Source organism: Lipotes vexillifer, unplaced genomic scaffold (assembly GCF_000442215.2).
Source record: "Lipotes vexillifer unplaced genomic scaffold, Lipotes_vexillifer_v1.1 scaffold308, whole genome shotgun sequence".
In the NCBI taxonomy this organism is placed as follows: domain Eukaryota; kingdom Metazoa; phylum Chordata; class Mammalia; order Artiodactyla; family Lipotidae; genus Lipotes; species Lipotes vexillifer.
The window spans coordinates 2,846,387-2,857,427 of record NW_006792985.1 but is presented as its reverse complement, the minus strand read 5'-3'; the positions used below and the strand labels follow the sequence as shown (position 1 = coordinate 2,857,427).

The 11,041-nt window shown below is 51.6% G+C and overlaps 1 protein-coding gene across 1 annotated transcript in view; it reads right to left on the bottom strand.

Annotated features, from left to right (window-relative positions):
* The window catches only part of SCARA5 (scavenger receptor class A member 5), a 114,842-nt gene that overhangs the window by 12,095 nt on the left and 91,706 nt on the right, over positions 1 to 11,041 (bottom strand).

Below are 11,041 nucleotides of genomic sequence, written 5' to 3'. Positions count from 1 at the left end.
CCCATGCACAGCCCCCTTCGCCACTATCAACACCTCCACCACGGTGGTAACCTGAACCCACAGAGTCGACAGTTCACACTAGGGTTCACTCTTGGTGTTGTCCATTCTGTGCTTTGGGCAAATGTCTAATGACATGTCTCCATCATTACAGTGTCCTACAGAGCAGTTTCACTGCCCTAAAAATCCCGTGTTCCACCTATTCACCTGCCACCCCACCTCCGGACCCCTGGCAACCACTGATCTTTCTCCTGTCTCCATAGTTTGCCCTTCCCAGAATGTCATATACTTGAAATCATACGGTCTGTAGTCTTTTCAGATTGGCCTCTTTCACTTAGTCATATGCATTTAAGGTTCCTCCATGTCTTTTCATGGCTTGATAGTGCCATTTCTTTCTAGCACTGAATAATATTCCATTGTCTGGATGTACCACAGTTTAGTTATCCATTCACCCACTGAAGGACCTCTTGGAAGGAATTATGAATAAAGCTGTTACAAACATTCCTGTGCAGATTTCTGTGTAGACATAAGTTTTCAACTCATTTGGGTAAATACCAAGGAGCAGAATTGCTGGATTCCTCTCTACCTTTTGACACCTGGTGACCAGCAGTCAGGCCTGCCAGAGCAGAGGGTGAAGGGGAACAGGGGAAATCAAGGGATGGTCAAGGCTTTGTGAACAGGTGGCCCTGCTGCGTGGTTTAGTAGGTGGAGAGGTCCCCCAGGAGTGTCTCAGTCCTGTGCTGTCATCTGTGTCCGCCTTCCCACTAGGCTGTCAGCATGAAAGTGTTTGAAGCCAGACAGACCTGGGTGTGAATTCTGGCTCTGTCCCTTACTACCTGTTAAGTGGGGGACAGTAATTCATCAAATCTAAAAAGCCGCTGTTTTGTAAGGCCCATCACTATTTTACATGCTACTAAGAAGGAAGATTTGCCAGTTACAGTGGCGGCTATACATATTGCTACAGGCTTCCAGATTTCAGAGATGTTAAAATGTGTGTCACAGAATCAGTGAAATACAGCAATAGGTGTAAAGAGCTTAGAACGGCGCCTGGCACATACAAGACTCTTCTTTCTACCTGAACGACCTTAAGAAAGTCTTCTAGACTCTCTGAGGGCATTGCCCCAACTGTGACATGGGGACAACGCATAGGGCTGTTTTGCAGACTAAGTGAAATGACCTGTGTTAAGGCTCCAAGCACGGTGCCTGGCACGTAGTAGGAAATAAGCAAGTCCTAGTTTGCAACCCCCGATCCCCATCCCCGATGACTGAAGCCCTGTCGCGTTCATCTATAAACTCTGTTCGGCACAGAGCTTGGCTGCAGGAAATGTACAGTCAACGTCTGCTACATCGATGAAAGAGTGAAGATTCATTCTTTTGCATTACAAAGCAAGGCTTTACTTCTCCAAGGGGAGCAGCTGAAAAAAGCCTTTGGATCATCTCAAAGCCAGTGTTTGGCTGGAGAGTTACAGTCAGGGAGATACACACCATTAGTGCCAGAGCTGGGATGGCAGCTTGGGTCTACCGATGTGTCATCTAAGGTCCTTTCACCAACCTGTGTGCCATGCCATGAGTTGGGGTGGGGGGCAGGTATCTTCGCCCCTCAGGGACCTCAGCTTCCTCTTGACAAGATATTGGAGTGGTCACTGAGTCTGAAGTCTGGCCACATATCAAAATCATTAGCAACGCCTGTGAAAAGGCAGATTCCTGGGCCCACTCAGACCTACTGGATCAGAATCTTCGTGGCAGGAGTTAGGGATCTGTATTTTTTACCAGTGTCCCAAATGACTGAGGTAATCTACATTTGTGGAGTGGCCTTTGGGAGAGATGGGATTAGGTGATCTGTAAGGTTCCTTCCGGCTCCGTGGCTCAGTGATTCCAAGACCAGGGATGAGGTCAAGGTTGCCACTTTTGCAGCCAGAAGCCGCCTGGACATGTGGGGTGGAGACGGGTACAACTGTGCTGTGACACAGTGACAGGTGTGTGATACGATGCAGGAAAACCCTTCCACGAACTGCCAGCGAAAATAGCAAACCTGGACTTCCCTGGTGGCGCAGTGGTTAAGAATCCGCCTGCCAATGCAGGGGACGTGGGTTCAATCCCTGGTCCAGGAAGATCCCAATGGCAGGAGCTACTGAACCTGTGCTCTAGAGCCCATGAGCCACGACTACTGAATCTGCATGCCACAACTACTGAAGCCCACGTGCCTAGAGCCCGTGCTCCGCAACAAAGACAAGCCACCGTAATGAGAAGCACGTGCACCGCAACAGAGTAGCCCCCGCTCGCTGCAACTAGAAAAAGCACGTGCACAGCAACAAAGACCCAATGCAGGGCTTCCCTGGTGGCGCAGTTGTTGGGAGTCCGCCTGCCGATGCAGGGGACACGGGTTCGTGCCCCGGTCCGGGAAGATCCCACATGCCGCGGAGCGGCTGGGCCCGTGAGCCATGGCCGCTGAGCCTGCGCGTCCGGAGCCTGTGCTCCGCAACGGGAGAGGCCACAACAGTGAGAGGCCCGCGTACTGCAAAAAAAAAAAAAAAAAAGACCCAATGCAGCCAAAAATAAATAGATTAATTAATTAATTTTTAAAAGTCCTTATCTTAAAAAAAAAAAAGAAAGTAGCAAACCCAATCAAGTTCTGCTCCCAATAAGTACTGCACCCTTGGACTATGTTTTTGTCTTTCTTTTCTTGACCGGCTCGGCCAGGGGATTCCCTCTTCTAATGACTGTGACTTGGCAAAGACCTTTTTTTAAAAAAAAATAATTAATTTATTTATTTTTGGCTGTGTTGGGTCTTCGTTGCTGCATGCGGGCTTTCTCTAGTTGCAGCGAGCAGGGGCTACTCTTCGTTGCGGCGTGTGGGCTTCTCATTGCAGTGGCTTCTCTTGTTGCGGTGCACGGGCTCTAGGCGCCTGGGCTTCAGTAGCTGTGGCTTGTGGGCTCTAGAGCGCAGGCTCAGGAGTTGTGGTGCACGAGCTTAGTTGCTCCGCTGCATGTGGGACTTTCCCAGACCAGGGCTCGAACCCGTGTCCCCTGCATTGGCAGGTGGATTCTTAACCACTGCGCCACCAGGGAAGTCCTGGCAAAGACCTTTATGGGCTCCTGGAGGAGGTGGCAGAATTGATAAACCCCGCATCTGTGCCACATGGGAAAGGAGAGGAATTAGAACTGGTTGCGTGTCTGTTTTGAGATGCCCAGGCTAGGAAAACCCCAGAACATTCTGCACAGGGGGACCAAAGAAGTCCCCAGGAGACCACACCATTCCCAAGATGCTGCAAGAGTACAGTGTGATGGCATGGAGAGGCTCCTGGAAAAGTTTAATTCCATTTTCTATGCATCCTTCATCCCTGACTATTCTCCCCACGTGGGTTTACAAGCTCCAGCCAGGTTATCAGAAAAGGCTGAGGATGAGCAAGAGAGTGTAGGAATCCTGGAGACAGAAAACACAGAGAGAAGCAGGATGCAGAGGCCAGGTCTGAGACAGGGATGCTCCCCTGGGAGCAGTCATGACAAGCTAACGTGGAGCCAGCAGCAGCAAAGGAGGCCTGGCCCCGGGTCAGGGGCTGGCCCTGGTGGGTTGGCCGAGGCTGAGATGTCAGCCTTGATTTCTCCCAGGCCCTCCTCACCTCTGTCACCACACTGTCAGGGTGGCAGTGGGCCACGCCAGGCCAGGAGGCCTCCAACAGCAGCCTCCGTGTGGGGTCATCAGTAGAGGGAGAAGGGGCAGGAGGATGTCGTGTGTCCCAGAGCAGGCCAAGCAGAGTTCAGGGTCAAAATAACAGGAAGAGGCTGGGTGGAGTGTGGGCAAACAGGGCTGATGTTCAGAGATTCCCCCTTAATCTCTCCACTCTGGCCAGCCTGAACTCACTCTGTTCACTTCTTTGTTTTGCCAAAAAAGTGATCATCTGTTAGGGGCTTTGTCCTGTTCTAGGAGCTATGGATACATCCATGAACAAAGTCTCTGCCCTCGTGGACTGATAGTGTAGTGGGAGAGACTAGCGATAAAGCTAGGAAACAAATAAAAATATAACTATGGCCACATAGTGATGCATAGATGGGAACAGAAGCACAGGAAGGGAATGGAGTGTGGAGGGGGCACCATCTTGGATGGGGAGACAAGGAAGGGAATGGATCGTGGCAGGGTCACCATCTTGGACGGGGAGACAAGGAAGGGAATGGATCGTGGGGGGGGCACCATCTTGGACGGGGAGACAAGGAAGGGAATGGATCGTGGCAGGGTCACCATCTTGGACGGGGAGACAAGGAAGGGAATGGATCGTGGGGGGGGCACCATCTTGGACGGGGAGACAAGGAAGGGAATGGATCGTGGCAGGGTCACCATCTTGGACGGGGAGACAAGGAAGGGAATGGATCGTGGGGGGGGGCACCATCTTGGATGGGGAGACAAGGAAGGGAACGGATCATGGCGTGGGGCACCATCCTGGACGGGGAGACAAGGAAGGCCTTGAGTGGAGACCTGAATGAGCAGAGGCAGAACATGGACCTCCCCCCACCCCCCAACTCAGAAAAACCCATGTCTGTACTCTGGCCTAAGATTTTCATGTCCTTTAAATCTCAGCTTGAATGTCACATCTCTCAGAAAGCCTTCTGTGGTTCCCCCATACCTGGCCACAGCCCCTTCTGTGGACATACTTATCACTCCATGTAATAATTGCCTGTTTACTCTTTTGGGACACTGTAAGCATTCTGAAGACGGGTCATGTGGCCTGATACAGTGCCTGGTACATCAAGATGCCCAAGCTGGGCTAAATGAAGGCATGCACGAATGAATGCACGCAGATAGTATATACCCCAGTGGGCAAGTCCTGTCTAGTGGACACAGCTCCCCAGAGCCAACGGCCTTGGTGGGAGCCTGAGGAGAGTCAGCATCAGGGCTACCAGTGTTTCCAGCACCCTCTTTATTACAGCACAGCCCCTTCTACTCAGTCCCCTCACTGATGGCTTCTTTCGGTGGGACGGTCCTGGATCCTGGACCCAGAATTCAGGCTATTGGTACAATGACCATACATATCCCAAATGAGAAAATAAGGCTGTGGTCTGTCATGTGATTATAGTGAGTGCTGAAGGAGATCTGGAGAGCGTCACTTGGATGCTGAAATGTTAGAATTCCCAGGAGGCTTCAATGTCTATGGAAGTGGCAAAAGAATATTTGGAAACAGGTCAACTTCCAAAAATTGGAAACATATGGCAACCATATTTATGGGACACAGCGTCAGTCCTGGTCTATGCCCCATGCTCCCCACACATCAAGCAATTTGACCTGAGATTTGAGATTTGACCTGATTATGATGCAAACTGCCCCAATTCAGGGAATCAGACAGTTTAAGGGGCTGTCCTAGGAACAGAATCTCTAGCCTGCTTTGCCCTGGAAAGCTACAGGGGGGCCTGGAGGCAGCCTTTCCCAGGCTGAGCCATAATGCCACCTCCTGGAATGCACTTGCGGAATCACCCAGTGATGGCAACACTGACCCCGTCTCCAGCTGAGGAGAATGTCATGACTTGCTGAGAGGTTTGGGTTTCTGCGGGCAGAGGGTGTAAACTTTGCTTTTTCCCAGCAGTTTCTGCCCTAGAGCAAAGCTTTCCCACCAAGCAACCAACCACCTATGGGAAATGCTCTTACCCCACAGCTGTGTCAGCCCGACGTAATCAGATGTGGTGTCTGGGAGGCTGCCTCAGCCTGGTACGTGCCCCCCACCCCCTTACACTTCTTGTAAGTCCAGGGAGCTTATTCCGTAGACACCCACCCAGAGTGCTCCCCAGAGAGTGCGCGGGGCTATTTGGGGTCAAGGAGATGCCTCTCTTTGCACAGGACAGCAGAGGAAGATGGAAGGCAGGGGTTTTGATTGTACAAAGCCCAGGCACTCCTAGGCCAGTAGTCAGAGGGGATGGCCCAGGTTGGGGGGCAGAGGACCTTAGGCTGTCACAACTGCATGTGACTTCCCCTAATAGCTGCCCTTGACCGACAGGCCTCTTTGCTTTCTTCTTAACCTCCCAGCTCGGTGAGCCCTGGGAAATCCTTCCCGAGCAAAATGCGGACCCACAACTCCACAGGACCCAGTCTGCCAAGCGAAGCTCATGTGGATATCTGAGTTTGATTCATAAAGGGAACCCCCTGAATGAAGGGAACATCAAACTCTTTCTCTTGCTCTGGGGTCCCTACTCTGCAGACTGGAATCTACCTGGACACGTGCCTACGGTCTGTAAGTGGAGAGGACGGTAGCGACCACCAGGCTGGCCCACACCCTGCTCTCTGCAGGAAGAGCCCTGCCCGCGTTCCATCTCTGGTCTGGGAGACCCAAGCTGAAGGGAAACACCAAACGCTGCTCCCCACCGAACACCTGGAGGATGAGTGGAGGGTTTCCTGACTTGATAGCTTGTCCCAAGTCCTAGCCCACTAAGTCCTGGGCACGAGTTTTTCCTCATACCTCCCATAGCAGGGACTCCCCGATGTTCTTTTTTCCCTGCTGCCCCAGATTTGGGGTCAGAGGTTCTCCCTTTTTATACCGAGAAGCAGAGAGGAGTCCCTTCCACCAAAGCCTCGACCAGCAGCATCACTGTAACTAACAGAGGAGGAAGCTGATGCATGGAACTCAGGCCAGGAGACTGGTCCTTTCCAGCTGGGTAGCCTCCTTGCTCTCTCCCAGATCAAAGGGTTCGGTCATCTCACCAACAAGTTTCCCAGAGCATCAGTGGCTCTAATCCCTGCTCGGAGCTTCCTGCCTAGCTGCAGGGCCAGACCCCAGAAGCCACCTCCTCATTCCCAGACCTGCTCTGCTGACCCTGCCCATTACCCAGGCCACTCCTGGGACCGACCATGAGGCCCTCATCCACCCTCCTGCAGCAGGATCGCAGGTCTGCTCCAGTCCTGACCCGGCTCCTCGGTAAAGAGGGTGGGGCTGAGGCACAGAAGAGGTCAGATGGTGGAGAACAAGACATTGTGTCTGGATGAAGGATCTCTGCATTTTCTGGAGATATCTCTAGCAACACCTTCCTCACGCGCAGTTGTAGGCTACAGATGTCACCACCATTTGGTGCGTGGAGCTACTTTTAGGTAATCGTCACACAGCCTTTAGGGTTTTCTTTTTCCTTTTTTGCTGCACCGCGTGGCGTGCGGGATCTTAGTAGTTCCCTGACCAGGGATTGAACCTGGCCCACAGCAGTGAAAGCACCAAGTCCTAACCACTGGACTACCAGAAAATACCCCGAGTCCTTCATTCTTCATGGGATCTCTGGGCAAGATGTCTTTGGACGGAGGAGTCCCCTTAAAAACAAATGACTAACCCTTGAACAGTAATACTGCCACCCTAAATGCACAGAAACAATTTGGCTTCTCCTAAGTCTTCTGGGAGTTCCAAGATGGCAGGAATACGCTCATGAACCACAGCTACTGCTGAGTTTGTATATGAAAATGAAGATGTTGCTGTTTCCAGTTGGGGAAAGGATAAACCTGTCTTAGCTTTCGAGAGAAGTGATAATATTCCATTGACATCCAATGTGATTCTACTTGCTGTGCACAGATGTGGGGGACTGAATATGCATTATCTTTGTTAATTCTCTACACAATGTATGTATTTCTTTTTTCAGTTACTCATTTACTTATCCATCCAGATGCACTTATGGAATCCCTACGATATTCCAGAATTGTACTAGGTGCTAAGGATGCAAGGACAAATAAGTATTGTCTACCCTTGAGGCACTCAAATGAACTAACAGCCTAAAATGGATAAAACCACAGAATGTCAGAGCTGGTAGAGACCTCAGGGACTTCCCAGTCCAAACCCCTCATCCAGAGATGAGGAAACCGATGTTCAGAGCTGGGATGCCAGATCCCTCTCTTTCTAGACCACTGCTCCTTCCAGCATTGGCATTTTCAGTACCCTCAATACTTAACATTATGCTTGGCCAGCTGAAAAAGCGAAGTCAATGTTTGATGCCTAGGTGGGATGAAGGGCAGATGGGTGGATGGATACATGACTTTGTCAGGGGATCCGATCAGAATCCCCAGCTGAGTACCGCATGGTTCCTGTATCTCTCTGGTTCTGGTCTTAACCTTTGGTGCCTGGCTGTTCAGAATGGGTGCAGTGTCTACCCACTGAGCCCATCACACCAGAATGAAGACCGTGACGGGGGGCCCTGACCCCGGGTTGTATCTATTTGTGCTGCTTTTCTGTAGATCATTCTAGACTCCCTGTTACTGGTTGATTTCTAAACATGGATTGACCCAGCCATGGGGACACAGAGGGTTGGAACCTGCTTCTTCTCTGGACACAAAAATGCTACAAGGCAATTCCAAACTGCCCCTGCTAAGTGCCACCAGAGGCGATCTGTGGTGGGCAGTGTGGGGTAGGCAGGAGGGCGGTGAGCCAGGAGGAGGGGACTGGCAGGGGCCAGGCAGGGCATGCTGCCAGCGTTCTTCTTAAGCCTTAGAGGCACTAGGACACTCTCTTTTCCTCCTTTCTTCACCTGTCACACTCACTTCCCAGGGTGCTTGAGGGGATCAGTGACAAAGACCCTCTCCTTGACCAAACCCACAGTTTCTAACAGCTCCAAGCTGCATCCCTAGGATGACCCTAGCCCCCCCTTAAAGTGCCTGCCTGAGAACACTCAAGGCTGCTAAAGGAATTTACTGTTTGTTCCAGCCACCGTCTGAAGACAGCGCCCTGTCTCCCAGCCTCTGTGGGAGGGGAGGGGCCGAACTTGAATCAGTCCCAGTTAGCAACCCAGATGGGTTTCACAGGGACCAACCCCCTCCTGCTTTTAGTAATTTTTCACGTCCCTGACTCCACTGAGTCCCCACTCACCCCTCACTCCCTCACTCTCCCATGAAAATGCCCAGCCACCTCTGTACGAATCAAAGTTGAATTCAATTCCCCTTGACCTCATCGCCCCACTACATATAGTATATTACTGATTAAGATCTGTCCTGACCACTTTAGCACCCAGCTTTGCTTATCTTTGACATCAGGTGTGATAAGACTGGCATTAGATAAGCTAGTCAACATGTATGCCATGCTCACAGCCCGTGGGCACTTCCTTTCCCATGTGTAAGGCCATGAGTGATGGGCCCCCAGAACTGCCTGGGATTCTGAAAGAACTCCCCCTTCCAGGCTCTGCAAGGCCCACTTGTATTATGAGCCCCAGTCTTCCAAAGTCTTCCCAGGTGTCCTTACCATATGACCCCATGACATGAAGTGACCCAGTGAGTCTCTGGTCCTTGCTACCAAAAGTGCCCAAAGAGAGCACCCATCTGAAAATCCCACGCACCCATCTGAAAGCTGCTTAGCTCCTTGCCTCTTCTGTGCTCGGTGGACTAGGGAATTCGGATGGAGGAAAACATGGTGGTGGGGATCCCTGTGGGAGGCACCAGGGGAGAGGGGAATGAGGCTGACTCTGGACTCAGGAACAGGGTCTAAATCCTGGCTCCACTGTAGGACCAGAGAGGACCTCTCTACACTTACCTTCTTCTTAAAATGGGTAAAATGGTGATGGTTGGGAGCAGTCGCACATGTCAAAGACTTGGCACACCACGGGCACCCATTACTGTGAGCTCCAACCCCGGTCAGCCAGCACTTTGCCCAGAAACGTGTGCGTCAGCTCTGAGACATCTTCATGAGTTGCTGAGTTTGGCTCGGATACCAGTAGCCCCATCAGGGGTGTATCCTGGAAAGTCTCGTTGCAAAGCCAGCCTGCTGCCTGGGGAGCGGGAGCAAGGGGGGGGCTCATCCCTCCAACTGGATTAATCTCCTCCTAACTTCCTCTGCTCTCCCCAGGGCTCAGTTCCTGGCTTCTTAGCATATTAGGGGAGGGGGACAGGGGCGTCGGCAGAAGACTGGCTCCTGCTGTCAGCAAGTTTCTGCTCACTAATGCAAGCGGGATGTGATTCGTTAAGCAAGGCCACTCCGGAACGGCCCAGGAATGTGAAGCCAGGGCTGAGGCCACTCTGGGGCTCCCAGCACATATCTAATATGTGGGGATTCTTTTCTAAAAAACAAATATCTTTGCTCTCTTTGCCTTGTAAATGTAGATGTAGGAAAAGCAAGGTCTTAGACAAAGCAGGCTGGGTCTGCTCCAGATTCCCCTGCTTTGGCGTTGAATGCCTGAGCCCCAGAGCTGGAAGGGACGCTGGATGTTGGCCTTGAATTTCCCCCCTTCCGCTTCAAATACAGGATTCCTCTCCACTCTGTACCAGGCCTGACAGCTGCTCATTCTGCCTCTGGGGATGGAAGGGAACTTGACAGTATCTCTTGGGAATCCATTCCAGGATTTTAAAACCAACATCTGGTTTCACTCACAGGGCGCTGGCATCTCTGGAGGGCTCCAGTGTTTTTTTCATCCAATTACTTCCTACCTTACTTTACTCTATTTGCTTTGGGTTTCAGGGTTATAACTGGGGGGCGAGATGCAGAATATCTTCCTCTTTCTCCAGCATCTGGTGGGAGCACAGCCGAGGCAGTGGCTGCATTATTCAGCCTCTCAGTGGGTCCGGGAGGACAGCTTAATGATCAGTAGCTACCATCTCGGAACTGGTTTCCAGGGCTGGGGCAGCCTTAGAACTACCCACTGCCTATGGGGCTTGTCGGCACCTGGCTCAGAGCCGCCCCAAACCCAGCACAACAAAGGCAGGTCCTGGGTGCTGCCCGGGAGAGATTTCAAGTCAAAGGTGGACGGTGAAGGGAACTCATGTACACTCAGTCCCCACGACATGTCAGGCCCCGTGCAGAGTTCTCATGCCCGCCCTCGTTCATTTACTATTCACAATAGCTCCGTGAGTTAGGCATTACGACCCTCACTTAACAGAGGAGAAATGGGCCCACAGAAGTCAAATAACTTGCCTAAGGTCACACAGCTGCTCCGAGGTGGAGCCAGGGAGAGCAAAGGCCTTTCATTTTCAAACCACAGAGCCAACTGTCAGGCTGAACACTTCAGACAAATATTTAATAACAGCCCACGCCATATGTAAAGTACCTTTCATCTATCTCCCAGCAGCCCCCTGGGTCTGTAGGAATTCGTGTCTTTAGGAGTGAGGGAA